Source organism: Danio aesculapii, chromosome 24, assembly GCF_903798145.1.
Source record: "Danio aesculapii chromosome 24, fDanAes4.1, whole genome shotgun sequence".
Classification (NCBI taxonomy): Eukaryota; Metazoa; Chordata; class Actinopteri; order Cypriniformes; family Danionidae; genus Danio; species Danio aesculapii.
In genome coordinates, this window is record NC_079458.1 from 18,854,640 (window position 1) to 18,878,671 (window position 24,032).

The 24,032-nt window shown below is 35.3% G+C and overlaps 1 long non-coding RNA gene across 1 annotated transcript; it reads left to right on the forward strand.

Annotated features, from left to right (window-relative positions):
• The first annotated feature begins 3,765 nt into the window (after window positions 1-3,765).
• LOC130218248 (uncharacterized) lies at window positions 3,766-8,960 on the forward strand. The gene is made up of 3 exons (XR_008835933.1): window positions 3,766-3,867; window positions 7,173-7,282; window positions 8,835-8,960. It is a non-coding gene; the product is annotated as an uncharacterized LOC130218248 (long non-coding RNA).
• The last annotated feature ends 15,072 nt before the right edge of the window (window positions 8,961-24,032 follow it).

Here is a 24,032-nt window from a genome sequence, read left to right on the forward strand (position 1 = left end):
TTAATACAACAGTTGATGTAGTATTTTACATGAATAATACATTTTCCAATAAATAAATAAAAAAATAATTATCAATTAAGCTTTAGTGTAAACAAAAAGCATTCTTTTAATTTATAGTAGGTTTTTTATTATGTATCTGTACTGTATATGACATGGGCCTGCTGGTTAGAACTTTCTGCTGTGGTTTACAAGTGGCAAATTGTAAAAGTAGACTTTTCTAAAAAACAAAAATAAAAGAAATAAACAATACCCGACTTAATAATAACAATAATATTAATAATAATAATAATAATAATAATCATAATCATCATCATTATCATCATCATTAATATTATTAAATTGTTTTTTTTTTCATTTCTCATACATACATAATAAAAATAACAATAATTATTATCATCATCATCATCATCATCATTATCATCCTCATCTTGATCATCATTTGTATTATTAATATTATTATTAAATTAGGATTTTTTTTTTCATTTTTATAATAAATAGCCTCATTATTTATGTATTCATATGATTTATATATGATATTAGAATACATGTTAGCTTTTGTAAGTGATTTGTTTTAGAATAGGATATGTCGTATTCTCAATAATATTTGTAAAGGAAACATAGGCTCTGTATGTGGCCTTTACATATATTTCACTTAATATGGAAAGCGAGTGCATGTTTTTAGCAAATCTAATATTGGATTAAATGTGTGTTTTTGTAAAACAATATAATTTGCACAAAGAAATGATGGGGTTCTTCTCTAAAGAAGTAGTTCCTCCGCCCTGTTTAGAGCGTCATTATGGGCGTTTTATGTTATAACTAACATGGTTTTTGGGTGGATCTGCGACAGAGAAACTATACGTTTTGGGAAACACTCGTCACTAAATAGTTTTTTCCCAAAACGATGCATCGTACTATGATAGTTCAGCCGTGAGTTACATCGTTGTTTGGGAAACGCACCCCAGATCTGCTATCAAATCTCACTTAAATGGACAACATCGTCTGCACTTTCATTTTATTGTACATGATGCTGCTACACAGAACCCTGTACAACCACACACACACACACACACACACACATCTTGCCCACCCCCCATTAGGAGAAACAATCTAAATGTTAAACAGGTTCCCTCCTGAAGTGGTCCGTGTTCCCCTTCCTTTGAGAAATTTGGCCTGTGGTGCTTTTGTCAAGTTGCCATTGTTCTGTCCGACACACATGGAAACAAAAGAACGCTGTGCAATTTGGACCTAATCATAACATCTGTACTTCACTGCTATTTACATTTTCTCTATCAAGGCGGAGAAGAAATGTTAATTTTAGATGGGTCTTTTTATGAGTGGTAATTACTGTCATTAAGAACGCTCGAGAGACTCCGGGGGAGCCGGGACTGAGATGTAGTTTGACGTGTTGTATAATTAATACTGAATTAATGTCTTACTTTATGTAGCGCTGGAAGAAAGGCCCTTAACAGCTTTGAGAGGTGGCTTGTGCCATTGTCGTTGCACTGCATTGGAGAGAGCACACACACACAAACACACACTGTAAATCAGGGTGGTCCGGTTGTTTTGTGTTATGTTGGCAGTATGAGGGCTCACCGGTTGCTATTGTCTTGCTTTAAAGGGTTAATTCACCCTAAAATAAAAATTACTTTATTAATTACTCACCTTTATGTCATTAGAGTCCCCCGAGACCTTTGTTCATATTTGGAATACAAATTGAGATATTTTAGATGAAATCAAGAGCTCTCTCATCCTCCATAGTAGCAGAAGTCTCAAGATGTTCAGGAAAGGAAACAAAAATCCTGACCCAAAAATCTTCCACCTCAGGTCAGGGTGCATGTTTACCACTGGCCATACGCTTGCGAGTAGTGCTGCTGAGTCTAATGGCAAATATGCTGTATTGCCCATAGTAAATGTGCACACTGACAACTTTACGAGGGAGAGAAAACATTGGGAAACAAAGACGAGTTTGGTTTTTTTTGTGCACAAATATGTTCTTGGAGCTTCGTATGGTCACAGTTGAACCACGGAAGTCACACAGAATGTTTTGACAGTGTTTTTGGATCCTTATCTTAGCACTGTTACTATAGACCATTTTGAGGGATGTAACAATAACAATGGTCCCTGTTTTACTTTTTTAATTTCTAGAGCTTCCGAGAATCCAAAAAGAGCCACATAATGATAAATAATGTTATGATAGCTGTTTTAGCATTAAGTTATGATTGAATTGCCTCTTGTTACAGTTATGAAATATTTTGATAACAAGCATATATGGAGGATCAGAGAGCTCTAAGATTTCATCTAAAATATCTTAATTTGTGTTCAGAAGATGAACAAAGGTCTCTGGAGATTGAAACAATATAAGGGGTGAGTAATAAATAACAGAATTATATATTTTTTGGGTTATCAAACCCTTTAAGCAGTGTCTGTACCTTTAAATCTGGACACTAGAAAAATGTAACCTTTTCTTGTTCCTCCTTTTAAAAATGATGCACTATTTTGTTGTTTTGATTAAAAACAGTAAGTTAACACTAGTTAGAGTGACCTAAAGAGAGGAATAGGGGACAGACAAAATAACCAAGGACATCACTGATCTTAATTCTGTTTTTTTTTTTTTTTCAGTCTCTTCCACAGTTCACTGATAGTAGTGAGTTTAAGGCCATAACATTGTCACAAATCATTTTCCAGAGATTTTCAATCATGTTTACATCAGGACTCTGGGCTGCCATTTTCACTGTGATGGGGCTAGTTGTCCTTGAACCAAGTTGCTGGCTGATTGAGTTATGAATGCAGAGAAGAAACACATGATGCAGAGGGAGCAATCTGATAAAGATTTGCATTCACTCAGTCATGTTGCTGAATAAGAGTTCTGCAGTAGAAAACTTACCCCAAGCCACTACGCTTCATCTCCACCTCTTATTGACTTTGGGTTCAGTCTTTCTCCCGTTTGAAGACAAGCATAATATTTCCCATCAGATCCCAAATAAATTCAAATTTAACCACTGGGCCAGTTCTATGTCCACACAACATGTTCCCCAGGACAGTTTAGTCTGGCCTTTAAATTCTTTGTGCTGCAGGTTTGGTCAATGCAATGCGATGGGCTATTGGTCCTAATGGTCTGAAACAGTAAGACACTGTATGTTTTGATCTTTATCTTGTTTAGCACTGAACATAGGATCAATTACAGCGGCTATGTTGAACTGAATAATGTTCTTCACATTATTCGTCTTTCATGGACGACCAGCCTCTTTGGGAGGACTTGAATAAGTGAGATTATAAAGAGTCAATATTTTTGAACTTTTGACTTTTTGACTTCATATGTTATGAATGAAAGGCTCAACCCAATTAGTTTCTATCTGAACAAACAGCTCACCATCTTGTTAATTTATTGAAAACTTGAAAAGTTTGGTTACCAGTTTTTTATCTGATAATTATTACAACCAGCCACTAACAATAGCTGTGATATACTGATATAAATGTTGCTATGTATGAGTGTTTAATGTTACATTTTTTACAATTTCTATACTATATAAACAATGATATATACTTAGAATTGTTCTTTGTTTTGTTTTACTCCTTAGAAAAGGACTAATTTTAGACAGGACTCTAATTCTGATCTTCAATGTACATCTTTTTTTTCCACTCTTTTTTAAAGCAAATTCTGATATATAGTCATCTGTATATAGCAAATTCTTTATATAGTCATTTCACAACCTGGAAAATAGAGCTAAACATTGAACACAATTTTTTTTTTTTTGAAGGAATCCCTGGAAACCTGTTAGCTGCCAGTTTTACGGCACTCGATGCGTGTTGGAATGTGAGATCAGATGGAGCTTTTCTTTGGATACGACTGAGACGTATCTACAGGAGGTGAGATAACTGACAAACCAAATGCACACTCTGATAACTGAAATTGCTTAATCTCCATTTTAATCATCGTGAGCTGCCACCTCGTGCTTCGTTTTCTCATTCTATCAGTTTCTCCTTCTCCTTTCCTCCCCCTCTTCTCCATTTGCGCTTTATCTTTCTCTATCTATCTATATAATCAGCGCTTGAAGTGCGGGATGTAGCATATATTCACACGGCGCAGCCATGCATAGAACTGCCTCCATTAACTTAATATGCACAAGGTCCAGTGTTCATACAGCCTCTAGCCATTAGACTGAAAATCATGTAAAAACATTTGACATGGAGCTTGAGAATAGCCACATTATGGAAAAAAACGGCAGAAGAACGAATCGCCAATTGAATTGAGTCATCATTTGAAGTTCCACTCGCTTTTTGTGAGTGTTTTGAACTGCGTAATTCTGACAAGTGCTGTCTAGACGGAGTATGTAGAGACTGTCTCCGAGTCCTAACAGCCTCTGGAGAAATATTAGGATTGTCTCCTGGAGTCATGAATCACCTCGGCACATCGCAGAGCTTTATATGCACAACATATGGCTTACAGAACATTCAGAGGGGATTCTGTCTTCCTCTCCCACTTCCTGGTTCACTCTTTCTCTCTCCATCCTTCACTTTCAGTGTTTTTTTCTCTGTGACTGTATGTTTCTCATCTTCTCCGCTGCTGGAAATACTTGGATGTGCCTGCTTTTGGACACTGGTGTGGAATTGTACTTGAACCAGGCTTCAGTTTTCATGTGAAAAATAACGTTCTTTCACCATCTTGTATTACATGAGTATTTTATTATTATTATTTTTCTGAGTATTTATTTATTTATTTTATGTTTTTATTATTATTTATAATCTCAATTTACGAATTAAATTAAAGTAAATTCATTCACTCATTCATTTTCCTTCGGCTTAGTCCCTTTATTCATCAGGGGTCGCCACAGCAAAATGAACCGCCAACTTCTCTAGCATATGTTTTACATACCGGTTGTCCTTCCAGCTGCAACCCAGTACTGGGAAACATCCATTCACGCTCATTCACACACATACACTGTGGTTAATTTTGTTTATTCAATTCACCAGCACCGACTGTGGGGGAAACCGGAGCACCCGGAGGAACCCACGCAAACAGGAATAACATGGAAACTCCACACAGAAATGCCAACTGACCCAGCCGGAACTTGAACCAGCGACCTTCTTGCTGTGAGGCGACAGTGCTAACCACTTAGTCACCGTGTCAACCCCTAAATTACATTAAATGAAATTACTTAACTTTATTTTTCATTGAAGTATCTAAATAAAATGAGAAAATCAAATAATATTAATAATAAATCAAACACAAATATATAATACTTTTGGTCTTGTTGTCATTGATTTTTTTTTTTTGCAGTATCGTAACGTTTATATGTGTTTTGAAGCTTGGATTTATTATGAAAATAAAATAATATTAGTAATAAAACCAGCACAAAAATATATTATTTTGTTGTTGTTGTTGATTATAATTTATTTATGTGTGTGTATAGTTGAAGTCAGAATTATTATCCCCCTTTGAATTTTTTTTATTTTTTTTTAATATTTCCCAAATGATGTTTAACAGAGCAATGAAATTTTCACAGTATGTCTGATAATATTTTTCTTCTGGAGAAAGTCTTATTTGTTTTATTTCGGCTATAAAAAAAGCAGTTTTATTTTTTTATGAACCATTTTAAGGTCAAAATTATTATCCCCTTTAAGCTATTTTTTCCGATTGTCTATAGAAAAAAACGTTGTCATAAAATAACTTGCCTAATTACCCTAACCTGCCTAGTTAACCTAATTAACCTAGTTAAGCCTTTAAATGTCACTTTCAGCTGTATAGAAGTGTTTTGATATCTTGTCAAATATTATGTGCTGTCATCATGGCAAAGATAAAATAAATCAGTTATTAGAAATTAGTTATTAAAACTATTATGTTTAGAAATATGTTCTCTCCGTTAAACAGAAATTGGGGGAAAAAAAATAAACAGGGGAGCTAATAATTCTGACTACAACTGTATTTATAAGTCAACATATTAGAAAAGTTTAACAATATCCTTTAGAAATTTCCAAATATTTTTAAATACGAAAATAAAACTAAATATTGGCAAAAGTATTCAAATTTTATATTTAATTTATTTTAATATTTATTTTTTCTTTATTAATTATGTAATTTACAGTAGGTAGTAGGTAGGTAGTGCAGTCGCCTCACAGCAAGAAGGTCACTGGTTCTAGCCTCGGCTGGGTCAGTTGGCGTTTCTGTGTGGAGTTTCTCCCTGCGTTCGTGTGGGTTTCCTCCGGGTGCTCCGGTTTCCCCCACAGTCCAAAGACGGTACAGGTGAATTGGGAAGGCTAAATTGTACGTAGTGTATGAGTGTGAGTGAGTATGTATGGATGCTACCCAGAGATGGGTTGCGGCAGTAAGGGCATCTGCTGTGTAAAATATATGCTGGATAAGTTGGCGGTTTAGTCCGCTGTGGCGACCCCGGATTAATAAAGGGACTAACCCGAAAAGAAAATGAATGAATGAATGTTACTTTCATTATATAAAACAAATGAATGAATTGCCAAAACACAGCATTATTTATCAATAATAATTTTTTGTTTGTTTAAATTGGTGTCATATGATGGTCCATTGAATATTTTTTCATCCTTTCAAACAGATACTTCTGTATTTACAGTATTGCACTTCATCCACTAACACACTCTAGACATGCGGTTGAAACTAAGCGCATTAGTTGAGCATCCACATGTTCCACATTACTCCCTATCGTCTGCTTTTGTTTCAGGTGGGGTCTCATGTGTTCTGATTGAATCCAGTTTTGAACTTCGACCATTTTTTAGCGAAATATATAATGCATGCATGTCTTCTAGGAGAGCCAGAAAGCAAAATATAAAAGTTTTTAAGCTGACACCAACATGCGCTCTCAGTGGGACTTGTTGAGCCCAGTAGAAAATCAGGATCAGGAGCTCGGTAATTGAATTCACCTGATTAGAATTCCACCCCCTCGTGTATGGTTAGCATAATAAACAAGAAAATCTGAGACATGGGAACGCAGGAACCACTTCTTCCAAGCATACTGAATCAATTAATAGCATGTAGAAGGAAACCCTGATTATGTGAGCCGAGAGCCGGGCCAGCGAGCGAGCGAGAGAGAGAGAGGAGACTGGATTCTGGGCTGAGGTGGTTATTATTAGTGATGGAGAGAGTGTGTGTTCATCTAGTGTGTTTTTTGGGTGTGCTTTGATCCCGTCTCTCTCTCGCACAGCTGCAGTGGTTAAGCTGGGCCCCGGAGGAATCCCACATAGACACCGTTCACCTCTGCCAGGATTGAACACCGCCGGTCAGCAACACCACTAGCTGGATCAAAGAGCGCAAGTATGTGGAGCTACCTCAACATGGACACGCTTAAACACACACACACACACCATGTCCACAAGTTTCATTTCAACATTACTGAGTTCCCAGAATACATCCTGTACACCCGGCTTGTGTGTCACATGAATGCTATACTGTAAAAAAAATGTCTGTTAATGAGCAGTTGCCCATAGCTTGTGATTTATGGTTGTTATATGATTACTGATGCTTTTGAATTGGATTACCTTGATCTCTGCTGTGGCAAATTTGGATTAAACTTGAAAATTTTACTCTTCGGTACTATGATTATTTGCATCTTAGTAGTTTGAAACTAATTGTTTCATGATAAACTTTTTTTTTGTACTGTAATTTGCATGACTAACCCAGACAATATATTGTTGGTAAACAACAAAAATGTAAATAAGGTTACTTTGTTAAACTTTTGGTAACCATCACAAGTTGTTGGGGTAGAGATTAAGGTTCTATAATAACGTTTTTCAATAGGTAAACCGAAAACACGTGAGTATTGCAAACTGCGTAAAACTGTTAAGACATATTTCTTTACAGCACAGGTGTCAAACTCAACTGGAGGGCCGCAGCTCTGCACAGTTTAGTTCCAACCCTAATTAAATACACCTGATCAACTAATTGAGTCCTTCAGGCTTGCCTAAAACCTACATGTAAAGCTGCGGTCACACTGCACTTTTCTCCTCATAGACTTCCATTCATACCCACACAAATGCATCAGACCGGAAACACAAGCTCATGCGACAAGTTCACTGCGTTGGAAAGTTCAAGTTTGGTGAACTCTGACCTGTGAAATCGCATCACATGATTGCGTGAGAACAATCGAAGATCAAAACATGATGTCTCTGGGCAGAAATTTAAAACATGGACCAATCGCTCGCCTTTTTAATGTCTAATCCTCTTGTTTAAATCCGCCCCTTTTCGCAGCACTGCACAGCAGAATTTCGCACGCACAAACTCTAGTGTGACCGCAGCGTAAGTGTGTTGAAGCAGGATTGAAACTAAGTTTGACACTTCTGCTTTACAGTTTTGATCGTTGGGGAAAAAAAAGGAAAAGGAGAAAACCTTTTACACTTTTTAAACATTTTAAAATATATCTGTTCTCAATTTACTTTTTGTTATTTTTCTGTACTATACTGTAGCATATTTGAAAGTAACTATTTAGAAATCATAGTTTATAACATATATAATTTAATATTAGTTTCATATAATAAATTGACTTTGTAACACTGGACCCAGCTGGCACAGGATGTCAACATTACGTCAGATTGATGTTGTACCCCATTGTTGGGGGGTGTTTTGTTTGGAAATGAATATCAAGTTGACGTCAGAACCCAACGTCAGGCCAACGTCAATGTCCAACGTCCAACTTAAAATTAACCAAGTATCAATGTCTAATAACAACATAGGCTCATTCTGAAAACGTAGCCCTAAATACATGTCTGGAGATCACAAATTAGGTAGCCAGAGCTACGTATAGCTGCATTTTAACTTTTAAATGAACGCTGCGAGGTGGTATGACCCTGTTCTTTTTCTCACTTACCAGCTGACCGCTTGCCTCCATATGGACAGCTTTCCCGCTGTTACCAGCTTGTCTGGTCGACACATACATCGGCGGACTTGAGACGCAGAGCATAGTTGACCACGACAACGGGGTACAAGTCCGGTTGAAGAACAGTTCCTGAAAGCAGGCAAGACAAAAATAAAAGCAAAAAAATAAAATAAACAAGTAAATAACAGGGGGAGAATGTGGTAAAATCTGAGAATGTGATAAAAATCAGGGGCTTTTCTTTTTCTGGATTGCTTTTTAAAACACTGTGGATGGGTTTGGCGAAGGGGGTGGGCCAGTCAATCTCTGCTTTTTAAAATACTATTGGTTGGGTTTAGGGAAGGGGGAAGGTGGGGGTGTTGTACGGTTGGTTATTCAGTCAGACAGTAAATCAGTCAATCGACAGCGGCCTCTGGTGGATTTACGTGAGAACAGCAGGCACAAATGGCACTCGCAAGAGATTTTTGAGATCTGAAAAAACGTACAAAACGTACAGAGGCTGAAAAAGCGGCCTCTGGTGGATTCGCGAATACACAAACTGCAAAAAACATAACTCCTAGGACGTATTTTGCTCTCTTCAGAAATGTATATAGAGGTTTATAATTAGAATGAGCCTGGGTTGTCTAATAATGTTACAGCTTGACATTGTGTGGATGTTATCACTATGACGTATATCAGACGTTGAATTTTGGTCGCCATACCTAACGAATAAATGTCAGTATTTGACATCAATATGACGTTGGTTTAAGATGTTGGCTCGACCTTGGATTTTGGTCACTTTCCAACACACAGTTGCATGTTCTCCCTGTGTTGGCGTGGGTTTCCTCCGGGTGCTCCGGTTTCCCCACAAGTCCAAAGACATGCACTATTGAATTGAATTGTGTAAGCGAAATTGTCCGTAGTGTATGTGTGTGAATGAGTGTGTATTGGTGTTTCCCAATGATGGTTTATTTCACTGTGGCGACCCCAGATTAATAAATGGACTAAGCTGAAAAGAAAATTAATAAATTAATGAATGAATCTACTCACCATTCAATTGTCACAAACTTGTTTGAGTTTCTTGTGTTCAACACAAAAGAAGATATTTTGAAAAATGTTAGAAACCGGCAACCATTGACCTCCATAGTATTCGTTTTTCCTACTAAGGATGTCAATTAGTAATTTTTTTTTAATATTCTTCAAAATATCTTATTTTTTATTCAACAGAATGCAAAAAAATAAACAATAAAAAACTCAAACAGGTCTGTGAAAAGAAATTGTGAATAAATCACACACCTTTCAAATTTAGATGAACTATTCACATTTTTCCTACAAGGGATTGTCAATTGTAACATTTTTTAACATTCTTCAAAATATCTTCTCTTTTATTCAACTGAATTAAAAAAAAAACTTAAACAGGTTTGTGAAAAGTAAAGCATGAGTAAATGACACATCTTTCATATTTGGGTGAACTATTCACTTATAGAAATCATGCATATTTAAATAACTGATTCAGGCAAACTGACAGAAGACACTAAAGTAAATTTGAATCTTAAACGATAATAAAAAATAAAATGTAAAAATAAAACGGGCTAGCCAATAAGTTTTATACTTTCTCATTAGTTCCGCCCACAAGTTATTTTTGTTCATTGTGAGCATGCTTATTTTATAATCTATTGTAAATCACTATGTTTAAAATCATTGTTAATATCAGTGTGAATATTTACAATATATTGCTCGGCTACCTTGTAAACAGACTCTTGGCCTTTTTCCGCAGACGCTGTCAAATTAACTTGCTCATTTAAGTTTTGTTATTATTCTCATCTTCCCGTTTTCCCTTTTTTTTCCCTCCCCATTCCCTCATTCAGCTCAGCCCTCCCCTGGTTACTATTACCGCTCATATTAAACACGTTTGCCCTCCAAGCACATCGACGAGACCTCATTGCGAATGAGCTTCATAAAACTCAGCCAATATTTCATATCACTTCTGAATGGCGAACAATGGCTTTTTATGGTGATGTCTGAGGTAATGCTCATTGAGGGGTTATTGCCTAATGATGTGCGGCCTGGTGGCACGACAACCTTCCCGGACCACCCACATTTTGTGGTTTGGTTGAATAATAAAGAATTACATTAATTTAGCTAGTTAATTAAGAAATGCCAAAAGAAAAATATCAAAGCCCCTGTGAACCCCCATGCAGCCTTTTTTGAAGAGCAGGGCAGACTATCTTTAGAGGTCAACCTTGCTTTTTTATTCCTTTTTTTTTTAAATTCCACAAGTCTGTACTTGGAGAAGGCACACATTTGCTATGCTTTGTTTCCCTTTGTATCTCTCTCTCGCTCTGATTACAACTACAGTGTTTGATTTGCAATTTAAGTCCAATCATGATACAATCAGCTCTGATGAAAGCCATCGAGTCTCGGATCATTGTTGTTACATGCTGTTTAGTAATGCTTTATCGCCCACGATTACCTTCCTGGGGACTAAACTCCACAACATTCACATGCATGGTTATCGAGTTGCATTTTCATCATGTTGTTGTTCAAAATCGAATGATGTTGTCCGTCCTGATGCTTAAAGAGAAAGAATTTCTTCAGATCATAGTTCTGCTCTTCAAGTTTGACTTAATCTGTCATGATCTTGTTTTGTATGTTTGTTTTTGGAGTAATGAGATTTAGAGAAAAGGAATATGAATGCAGTGAAAGGCACTTGTTGACACCTCAAATTGATAGTAAACAGCTGAGTATTTAACACACGGTGTACGTTTCTGCGTCTGCCTCTCATATAAACAGAAAGTGCTTTGCTTACTGTATGTTTGAGAGTTGTCAGAGATATTGTGAAGTGTCTCTCAACACACTCACTGTAGTATTTTTAGGCTGTTTTGATGTACACGCTTAATTTTGTGTGTTTTTCATCAAGGACCACTTTGGTTAAAAGTCAAAAGGAGGAGTAAATCAATAAAAAATGAAATTTTTGAAAGAAATATTTCATCATTTTTATTACTTTAACTTTTGCTACAGCCATTTTAGGTGTATTCATCAGGACTGTGTGCTTGTAATGGCCAATGTTAACAAAATCTATTATGAAAAATGTCCTTTGACAAGCTTTTCCTCCATGACTAAGACACGATGATAAGATGAAATGACTACTGTGACTATATCACCATGCAATATTGTTGACAAAAAGATAAAGCTGTAAAAAAGATAATGTAGCTAAAGCTCTCTTTTGATAAAAAAGAAGACAGGCTCTGTTTTAACATTCTAGGCGCAAAGTCTAAAGCGCATGGCACAAAAGCATTAAGGGCGTGTCTGAATCCACTTTTGCTATTTTAAGGATGGAAAAAATACGCTCTGCATACCCCGGTGCATGGTCTTAATGAGTTATGGGTGTGTTTTGAGCATAAAGTACATTAAACCAATCAGAGTCTGATCTTCCATTACCTTTAAGAATCAATTAAGCCGCGCCATGGCACATTTGCTATTTACATGGTAGACTTTGTAAGTGGTTCCCAGTGATAGGTGGCAGCTGGAAGGGCATCTGCTCCGTAAAACAATGCTGGATAAGTTGGCGGTTCATTTTGCTGTGAATGAAAAAAAGGGACTAAGCCGAAAAGAAAAGGAATGAATGAAATTTGTAAGTGGAAAACCTGAACGGACAAACTAAATGCTACACTAGCAAGAAAACAGTTTAGCATATTATCTGCGGGAGGATAAAGACTGAGCCTCCTGCATTCAGCCTCTTTACTTTCTCTTTACTTTACTTTACTTTTACTCTATATGCCCCATATAGTGATGCATGGGGTTTTTAAAACCAGACAGGTGGACAAGTCAAAACTTGTTTTTATTAAAACAAATATAAATATACTCATAATAATAATAATACTTATAATAATAATAATACTCATAATAATAATAATAATAATAATAATAATAGTAACATTATTAAAAAAATGCAAATTATCATGAATAAGCTGAGAAAAGCCCCCCTGACATGAAGGCATGGTGGCAGTGGGTTTTATATTTATGTAGAAAATAATAATTTTTGTAACATTTTAATCCTTTTTTTCCATATGTAAAGATATTTGTGTATTGCTGTACATCTTGTGTGTGTTAAGCAGTTGAACCTGCATAGGCACATAACTAACGTGCTCTGTGCTAGACCAGATTTTACTGTGAAAAAATGTGAAAATTAGGGTTACGCTGGTGTGAAAACAGCAACAAATCACAACAAACACGTCTTGCGCCTTATTGCGTTAGGTGTATGATAGGCCCCAAAATATTACAGACTTCTGTTCAGGCTTCTCAAGCTTTTCGGTTTGTGGTTGCTAGATATCAAAAGTGTAAATCCCCCCAGTCACTGTTGTGTTACAATGTATCTTCAATGTGGTCTTTATTGCTATTTTTTAATAGGGTAAAAACACAATAACATCATTTAGAATTGTAATTCAGTTTCACAGTTTGAATTTTTAGAGAGAAGTGGAAAAAAACACGGACAAGGTTGACTACAAACTAAAAATGGACGAAAAGCAAACACTAAAGCTGAATTCACACAAAATGCAAAGTATCCACGTAAGTAAATTACATAGAAAATCAATGCAAACGAGGTAGAGGTGAATTATTGGGCCACGACATGAATAATGGAGAATCCGCGGTGCATTTGCTGCGAATGTGTGGAATTCACCTCAGTCTGTATCTGCCATGCAGGTTCAAATAATTGTTCTTAAGCAAAAACATGTGGAAATGTGGAGAAAAACATCCCATGAGTAAACTAGAGCAAGTGACGTGGTGCTTTGCCTCTGGTGTGAACCCAGCATAATGGCATGTGTTCACCAAAGCGTTTTTGCGAAGCTGAAAGTGCTGTTCCAAAAATACTCATCTGTTAGCTCTTCTCCAACTGTTCACCTCTTAGCATAAAACAGATGCTTAGTGCCTTGCCATGCTACTGCCATTCTTATAACATGGCGCTTTCATTGACTACACCTGAAAAAAGAAAAACACTTTGTTTGACACACACCCTAAAATACAGCCAAACTACCACTATGGCCAGATATCAAGAGTTTAAATCCCCCAGTCACTGCTTGTGTAAAACATGTATCTTCAATGTGTTATGTTTGCTGTTGTTTTAAAAGGGAAAAACACAATAACATAATTTGGAATTGTAAAAAAAAATGGACAAGGTTGACTACAAATGGTAAAACTGAACAAAAAGCAAAGACTAAAGCTGGATTCACACCAAACGCAAAGTATCCACATAAGTAAATTACATACAATATCAATGCCAACGAGTGAGTAGAGGTGAATTATTGCATGAATGATGCAGAATCCCTGATGCATTTGCTGTGAATATACGGAGTTCATCTCAGTCTGTAGCTACAGTACCGTGCAGGTTCAAATACATGAACTCAAGCAAAAATGTGGAGATGTGGAAAAACATCCCATGAGTAAACTACAGCGAGTAACATGGTGCTTTGCCTCTGGTGTGCACCCAGCTTAATGGCATGTGTCCACCAAAGCGTTTTTGCGAAACTGAAAGTGCTGTTCCAAAAAATGCTCATCTCTTAGCTCTTCTCCAATTCAATTCAATTCACCTTTATTTGTATAGCGCTTATACAATGTAGATTGTGTCAAAGCAGCTTCACATAAAGGGTCATAGTAAATAGGAACAGTGTAGTTCAGTTTGTAGAGTTTAAGTTCAGTTCAGTTTAGCTCAGTTCAGTGTGGTTTAATAATCACTACTGAGAGTCCAAACACTGAAGAGCAAATCCAACGATGCGCAGCTCTACAGATCCCGAACCATGCAAGCCAGTGGCGACAGCGGCAAGGGAAAAAAAACTTCACTAATGGCGGAAGTGAAGAAAAAAACCTTGAGAGAAACCAGGCTCAGTTGGGCACGACCATTTTAATTTCTCCGCTGGCCAAACGTCTTGTGCAGACCTGCAGTCTCAGTGGCGGAGGCTGGAAGCTGGCCTCAGTGAAGATTTCTCCAATTGTTCACCTCTTAGCATAAAACAGATGCTTATTGCATTGCTAATGCCATTCTTACAGCATGGCACTGTCAATGACTGCAACAACAAAAAAAAAAACAAGAAAAGCGCTTCGTTTGACACACACCCTAAAATACAGCCAAACTACCACTATGGCCAAATATTTGTGATCTTCTTTGATCACATACTGACATATTTGCTTGATTGCTTTTAAGAGGATCATCATCGTCACAGCATTTGCATCATAAATGCATACTTCACATTTGGCATTTTCCCCATTCATCTCGGCTGTATTATGCTCTTTATAAGATCTCCTTGTAAGAGTCGGTCTGGACAGATCAAAGCACAACACAAGCTTTGAACACCATCAACACTTACAAAGCAAACGCTTTCTGCTTGGCTTATCCTAAACAGCTCTCAGCTCCATTCATTGTCTGAGCTTCTTTTAAGTTGCCTTCCTTCTCACACAAGACACACTTGAGCAAGAGCCATAACATCTCTCCGTTCAATTTACAGCTTCTTGTTAATGAATCCCGCAGTCCGGACAAGCCGAAGACTCAATAGAAGTTTGAGCTGCTCTCTGGTTGGCTAATGGTGTTCGTTGGCCGTTTTCTTGGCTTCGCACCATCTTGTCAATTTGGCTGTGGATTGTCTCCCTCTTTCAAACAAAATCAAAAGGCCTGAAAGCCAAGTGGTTTGTTAGCCGTATGTCGAAGTGATACTCGGCACCCCTCATTTAGATGGTCAAGGAATCTGACAAAAAGCACGCGTTAAGGCTTCCTGGTCGGGCTCGCTTTTCGCACCCTTCATGCTGCACCAAATGAATGGACGGCTCTGATGTGATCTGTGCTGTTAGCTGGAAAATGGGGATGCAGAATGGCCATTATAGAAGTGAAGAACTGGAGAGAGAGAGAGAGAGAGAGAGAGATGAAGCTAGTCTGCTTGCACTGAAAGATGAACGTATTATGAATAATGCCTCGATTTTTTTCTTCTTCTCCATCCAATTCCCAATTCCATCTCTCAGCCCTTTGTCACGGTCGACCCATTACTGCTTCAGTTTTCATCCCTGAATTCGATATTGGGGAATTGATCTCCTATTTATTTTAAATAAGATTATGTCTTTTATTAAAACAGATTTCTTTGCTCTACAGACCCGTCCAATGAGACGAAAGGAAAATGCTGAGAACACACCCATCTCTGATGTCATGCCCAGTCCATTGTGTTCATTAATATAGTATTAGAATAACACTTCTGACTTGTTTTCTTTACTTGTTTGTGCAAAGGAGGTCTTGTTTGCATGTGTATGAATGTTTAAAGGCTTTGAGGTGTAATTAATATGGTCACAATGTTTCGGTCAAATAAAGTTATCAAAGAAAGTTAATTAATCAACTAAAATATGAACTATATAGTGATCTTCCATAGCAATGTTTTTAATAAAATTGTAAAAATATAATAATAATAATAATAATAATAATAATAATAATAGCGACAAAATGTTAATTATATTAATTAAATAAACATATTTTAATTAAATTCATTCATTCATTCATTTTCTTTTCGGCTTAGTCTCTTTATTATTCAGGGGTCGCCACAGCGGAATGAACCACCAACTTATCCAGCATAGCCATCACTGGAAAACACTCATACACTCTCATTCACATACATACACTACGAACAATTTAGCTTACCCAATTCACCTATAGCGCATGTCTTTGGACTTGTGGGGGAAACCGGAGCACTCGGAGGAAACCCACACAAACATGAGGAGAACATGCAAACTCCACACAGAAATGCCCAGCCGAGGCTCGAACCAGTGACCTTCTTGCTGTGAGGTGATTGTGCCACCCACTTTGCCACCGTGACACATGTAATTCGTTAAATTAATAACAATAAGTAAATACAATTATTCATTAATTCATTCATTTTCTTTTCGGCTTAGTCCCTTTGTAAATACAATTATTATTATTATTATAATAAATATTAATAATGATGACAACATTTTAATTCAATTAAAAACAATAAATAAATACAATTATTAATATTATTATTATAAATATTAATGATAATGACAAAATTGTAATTAAATTAAAAACAGGGTGTAATTTCAATTATTATTATTATTATTATCATAAATATTAATGATGATGACAACATTTTAATTAAATTAATACAAATAAATAAATAAATACAATTATTAATATTATTATTATTATAAATATAAATGAAAATGACAAAATTGTTATTACATTAATAAAAATAAGTAAATACAATATTTACTATTATTACTATAAATATTAAAGATGATGACAAAATTGTAATTAAATTATTAAGAAAAAATAAATACAGTTATTAATAATAATAATAATAATAATAATAATAATAATAATAATAATGATGATGATGACAAAATTGTAGTGAAATTATGAACAATAACAATAAATACAATTAAATAAATAAACGTAATAATGACAAAAAAATGTTATATTCTAATACCCTCCAAAAGTAAAATAATAATAATCATAATCATAACAACAACAACAACAACAACAATAATAATAATAATAATAATAATAATAATAAATGACTAATTATGTTTTTAAATATAGCTGAGTTTAGTTTAGTTTAGTTTAGTTTAGTTTATTAATTCATTAATTTTCCTTCATTTTTTGGCTTTTTCAGAGGTAGCTAACGTTAGTTAATGAAAATACAGATGTTTATTATTAGTTTGTTTATTCAGGGTGCATTAACTAATGTTACCAAGCATGAATTTAGATGTTAATAATGCATTAGTAAATGTTGAACTATAATTATTAAATGCTGTACAAGTATTGTTCATACGGTAATTAGTTCATGTCAGTAGATACATTAACTATTCATTCATTCATTTTCATTCAGCTTAGTTCCTTCTTTATAAGAGGTCACAACAGCAGAATGAACCAGCAACTATTCCGGCATATGTTTTTGCAGCAGATGCTCTTCCAGCCACAACCCAGTACTGGGAAACACCCATACACACTCATTCCCACACTCATACACTAAGGCTAATTTAGTTTCTGTAATTCACCTATAGCACGTCTTTAAACAGTTTCCCGACAGTTATATACTGTCATAGCCTAGCCACTGCAAATATAACCACTGAGCCAATGTGCCGCCCTTAGTTTGGTTTAGTTTAGTTTGGTTTAGTCGTAAAGTAAAGCATAAATCAGATTCTGAAAGTTCCCTCTTAATCTGAATTGGCATACTGCTTCTGTGTGCATCTTTTCATATGATTATAATAGCCCATCTGCTGAAACGGCTGGTGACTTGCGACTGAGTCCAGATGGATGATATGAAGTGCTACAAGATGCCTGATAGCGCCGGTCCCATTTATCTCACTCACATTTTAATTCTTGCTTATGTTTCATTCCTCCATTTTTCTTTTCCTGCTACTTTGCATGATGAAGAAATCCCAGTGTGGCATAATGTAAGACATAATCACTTTATCTGGAGCTGGTTTTAGACAAGAACATGTCCACTTTCCCCTGCCATTTCAACAAGGACGGCTGGCACGGTTTCAAAAGATAATTTTACCCCAGAGAATAGAAAAAAAAAAAAAAAGACAGAGCGGCTGCCGATCAGTTCAGCTTCTCTTTTACATGCCGTAAAAAGCAGCACATCAACACAGATTCCTCAGTCTCTGCTCCTAATGGACGTGTTTGTGGGGGAAATGAATAGCTCTTCTTTTCCATTAAGTATATTGGAGGAATTAGTAGTTTGAGCGTGGCCACTGCAAACCATATTATAGAAAAGTTCCATCTCTAAGGCATTTAAATCCCCCCCCCCTTTCCTTCACGTCAGATGGGATGATTTGTAACACTGAATATTTTATTTTATTTTATTTTATTTTATTTTATTTTATTTTATTTTATTTTATTTTATTTTATTTTATTTTATTTTATTTTATTTTATTTTATTTTATTTTATTTTATTTTATTTTATTTTATTGTGTCATGGTTGCTTAGTGGCGCCCACAAGTTCAAAAACATGCTGTATAGGTGAATTGGGTAAGCTAAATCATCAGTAGTGTAAGTGTGTGAATGAGAGTGTATGGATGTTTCCCAGTGATGGGTGGTAGCTGGATGGGCATCCGATGTGTAAAACATATGCTGGATAAGTTGGCGGTTCATTCCGCTGTGGCCCCTCTTTTAATTTTTTTCTTTTTTAAATATTTCCCAAATTATGTTTAACAGAGCAAGGAAATTTTCACAGTATGTCTGATAATATTTTTTCTTCTGGTAAGAGTCTTATTTGTTTTATTTCGGCTAGAATAAAAGCAGTTTGTTAACACCATTTTAAGGTCAATATTATTAGCTCCTTTAAGCTATATATTTTTTCGATTGTCTACAGAACAAACCATCGCTATACAAAAACTTGCCTAATTACCCTAACCTGCCTAGTTGACCTAATTAACGTAGTTAAGCCTTTAAATGTCACTTTAAGCTGTATAGAAGTGTCTTGAGAAATATCTGAAAAATATTATGTGCTGTCATCATGGCAAAGATAAAATACATCAGTTATTAGAAATGAGTTATTAAAACTATTATGTTTCGAAATGTGTTGAAAAAAAATCTTTTCTACGTTAAACAGAAATTGGGAAAAAAATAAACAGGGGGGCTAATAATTCTGACTTCAACTGTATATATGTATATATATATATATATATATATATATATATATATATATATATATATATATATATATATATATATATATATATATATATATATATATGTGTATATATGTATATATGTATATGTGTGTGTGTGCGCGTATATGTGTGTATATATATGTATATATATATGTACATATATATATAATATATAATTAGTAGTTTGAGCATTGAGCATAGCCACTGCAAATCATAATATAGAAATGTTCCATCTCTAATGAATTCCCCCTTCTTTCCACACTATCAGATGGGAATAATTTGTTACAGATGCGGCCTAAACATCGCAGTGAGGCAGATTTACGTTTTCTGGTTCTGGATTAACTGAGCCGATGGCCAACTGAAGCCATGGTTTCTCATAAGTCTGAACAATTATATCATTTTTTTTTCTTTGTCCTCCAAATGTCTGATGGGTTTTTAATTTGCCACTGAAGGTCTCTGGCAGCTTTGTTTAATGATAGCGCAGATGGTCTGTAACTTATCTTGACTGTTGTCTTGTTTTCTTCATTTCAGTGCTGTCATCGCTCTGTGTTAAAAACATAACAGTCATTTGCTGCGGTTTGAACTGAAACTGGTTTAGTTTAAAGAGAGAGTTGATTTAGAATTAAAATTCTGTCATCGTTTAATCACCATTATGCTGTTCAAACCTATAGGACTTTCTGTAAGACACACACAAAAAGAGAAAAATGTTGAATGCACAGACTTTTTCATAAAATAAAAGTAAAACTGCACCATACGATTTGGAGGCGTATGATTCATTTCTAAAAGTTCTGTGTTTGAAAAGATACAAAAAGTAAGAGCAACATATTTACTGAACAAAGCGTTACACGAATGTTGATTTGTTAAACAAAGCTTAATTTGACATATATAATGAAGTGAATCCAAAAATGTTTTCAGAATTGTCCCAGACAAGAATGGGTGTTGTTTAATAGTTTTAGGGCAACTTTGATGAAAGTTGATGATCCACTTTAAATGTTGGTAACTGTAGTATGTCATGTTAAGCTTCTTAACGTTAAGCTATTCTGTGAAATTTGAATGCTTTTTTCAAATATATCCCGAGTGCTGTATAATGGAGAGAAAATGATCTTACATTTAACTTTTAAACAAAATAAAAAGTAATTAAAACAATGTAGACATAATAAAAATAATCGATGGCTATGTCTGAAGCCGCCTACTACTCAGTAGGTACTGCATTTGAAAATAAACGTACTACTCGGCCGTTAGAATAGTACGTTCTATACAGTATGAATGTAAGAAGAATGAATGGAATTCTACACGTACAACATCCGCCATTTTGTCATGATCACGTGACCTAACTGCGTCACTCCCATTTCCATTCCGTCACTCCCAATCCCACGCTTCACTCCCATTCATGAATTCTCTCGTGGGGCATCATGGGATAGCGCAGCATGCATGGGATGTAGATGCAATGCAACTTTTAGTCAACAAAATGTGCAACAGGGACCATAAAAATAGTGTTACCGATTTGTCTTTTCAACATATGTCTCCTGTTTCTTTATAGGTTTCATTTATTTTAAGATTTGTCATTTCAGATTTTAAGCTTCTTTTTTCTCGTAGTTGCCAACATTTGAAATTGTTTGATTTTGGCATTTCTTTTATTATTTTTTTTTTAAATAAACATGATCAAAACTAGACGTAACAAATAACTATATTGTGCTGTGCATACTCTAATTGATGAGAAGAAACACTAAAAATAATCATAATAATGTCAACACACAAAAAAGTGTAAATGTACGGTTATTGACTAAGTACACTACCTGACAAAAGTCTCGTCATCAATCCCAGTTGTAAAAGCAACAAATAATAACAACTTCTAGTTGATCATTTGCAAAAGTGGCATTTTACCAATAAATTATCTGTTGAACTGCATCCTAATCATTGAAAAATCCTGCAGAAGACCTATTGGAATCCACATGGACCCAAGATTCTCACAAAAATCAGTCAAGATTGGTGAAGGACAAATAATGGTTTGGGGTTACATTCAGTGTGGGTGTGTGAGAGATCGGCAAAGTGGATAGCAACATCAGCCTGAGGTATCAAGACATTTATGCTGCCCATTACATTACAAACAACAGGAGAGGGCAAATTCTTCAGCAGGATAGCACACCTTCTCATACTTCAGCCTCCATATCAAAGTTCCTGAAAGCAAAAGGTCAAGGTGCTGCAGGATTGGGCAGCCCAGTCACCAGACATGAACATTATTAAACATGTCTGTGGTCATATGAAGGAGGAGGCATTGAAGATGAATCCAAAGAATCTTGATGAACTCTGGGAGTCCTGCAAGAATGCTTTCTTTGCCATTCCAAATGACTTGCAGAGATGTATGAATACAGTTGTCCAAACTTATAGGAGTCAATCACAATAATAAGTATTTTTCCACTGGACTGTGACTTTATATTCTATATTGTACATTATTTCCATTAAGTAAAAAGAAGTGTCTCAGCAAAGTCAGACATTACTGTCCTAATTACATAATTAAAAATAAAGGCATTATCATATTTTATTTAGGTAAAATAAGCATAATCTAGAGGCCTTTGCCTTTCACATAAGCCACTTCTGATACCAAATGATCAACTAGAAGTCAAGTTATTATTTGTTGTTCCTAAAACTTGGATAGGCGACAAGACTTTTGTCAGGTAGTGTATATATGAAAAAAAACTTACTGTTAACCAGTACAGATTTATTTACAGTAGTGTTTTACAGTTTTTTTATCGTTATTATTATTTAAAAAATTATTTATAATAGCCATTGTTATGTTGGTGTGAAAGATTTAGAAGCTCTAACTGTACATAGGAGGCACAAATCACTGCCACAAAAAGTTCAGATGCCGTCCTCAATTCCCCACTTGTTTATCAAAAGTTACATTGTTCTCTCCCAGCGCTGCTATGCTAATAGTTCCTGTTACAAACTGGGTCACCTTCATCCGTCAGTAAGCGAAGCTCTCAGTCTCCACTTATAGAGATCAGCGTCTCTCCGAACTGAGTGCGACTGTCAGCGGCATCAGACAGACGCAGCGTTTCGTCGCGTGGTTTCCTGCGTGTGATCAAAGTCACTGGATGAGTTTTGGTGTCAGGCCGCAGCGTCCCGTGGTCTCTACAGTCAGACAGGAGGAGCGCAGGGAGTTTTTGGTGCCATCATCTCGCCTGTCTGGCTGCTGCTGTCCCGGCTGATGCTAGGGATTGATTCGCCGTACCATGCGTTTGCCGCTATTGATGTTTTATTAAGCTTGTCGGGAGTTTCGAGGAAGATGCTGAGGAATGCTGGATCCCATTAGTGATGAAGAGCATCATGAGGCTGTCATGTTAGATCATCAGAAAAACTTTAAAATTATTTTAAATAACATCCCATGATGCTAAGTGGGAATTCTGGGAGTAGCTTCTGTTAAACAGTAAACATTCCGTGAGTGTTTAAAAAAACTGTGAGTACAATGAGGTGTAGTTATTCTTCTCACAGTTAATCCACTGAATTTTTAAGAAACTTATTAGATTTAACAAATTATTTTCAATCTGAAGACTAAGAAAGACTACAGAAACTGTCAAAAAGTCTTTCCGCAGCAATATTAAACTATTAATGAGAAATAATGTGGAGGAACACAACACAGTGAACGTTCTTGTGATACTTAAGTCACTTTAAAAAACTAAGCATAAAATATTATTGAATCATTTTTAGATACAAGTAAAGCACAAGGTTTTCAATATGTTTATGAATTATTTGTTGTACAACCTTATTATTTGAAATAATTTGTTTCAGTTTGAATGGAAGTTTTCCAAACAAGAGGAGCAACCCATAGTTTCAAATGCAGTAGTCACACGCAGAAAACGTAGAAATACAAAAATAAAAAAAATAAAAAAACATCTTCATGTCAAACTATTGTCTCACAATATATAAAAAAAAGATTTTGTTTTTTCATGTTTCATTCTTTTCCCTAATTTGATTGTAACTTTAATTACAATGATTTTAGTTGTAATTTTAGTAGTTTTGGAGTAGATGAAGATTTGAAAAGAAGCATGCCAATTCAGATTAAGAGGGAGTTTACAGGGTCAGATTTAAGCATTACTTTTTAACCTAACTTAATTTTAACAATCTAAATTAACTAAATAATACCTCAGCTATATATATATATATATATATATATATATATATATATATATATATATATATATATATATATATATATATATGTGTGTGTGTGTGTGTATGTATGTATGTATGTATGTATGTATGTATGTATGTATATATATATATATATATATATATATATATATATATATATATATATATATATATATATATATATATATATATATATATATATATATATATATATATATATATATGCGTATATAACACAAGTAGTTTTGTGTATTATTTATTTTATTTAAATTCAGTGTAAGTTTAAACTGAATATAAATGTAAAACTGCAGTGGGTTACGCTGTCGCCTCAGAGCAAGAAGGTCACTGGTTCAAGCCCCATCTGGGCCAGTTGGCATTTCTGTGTGGAATTTG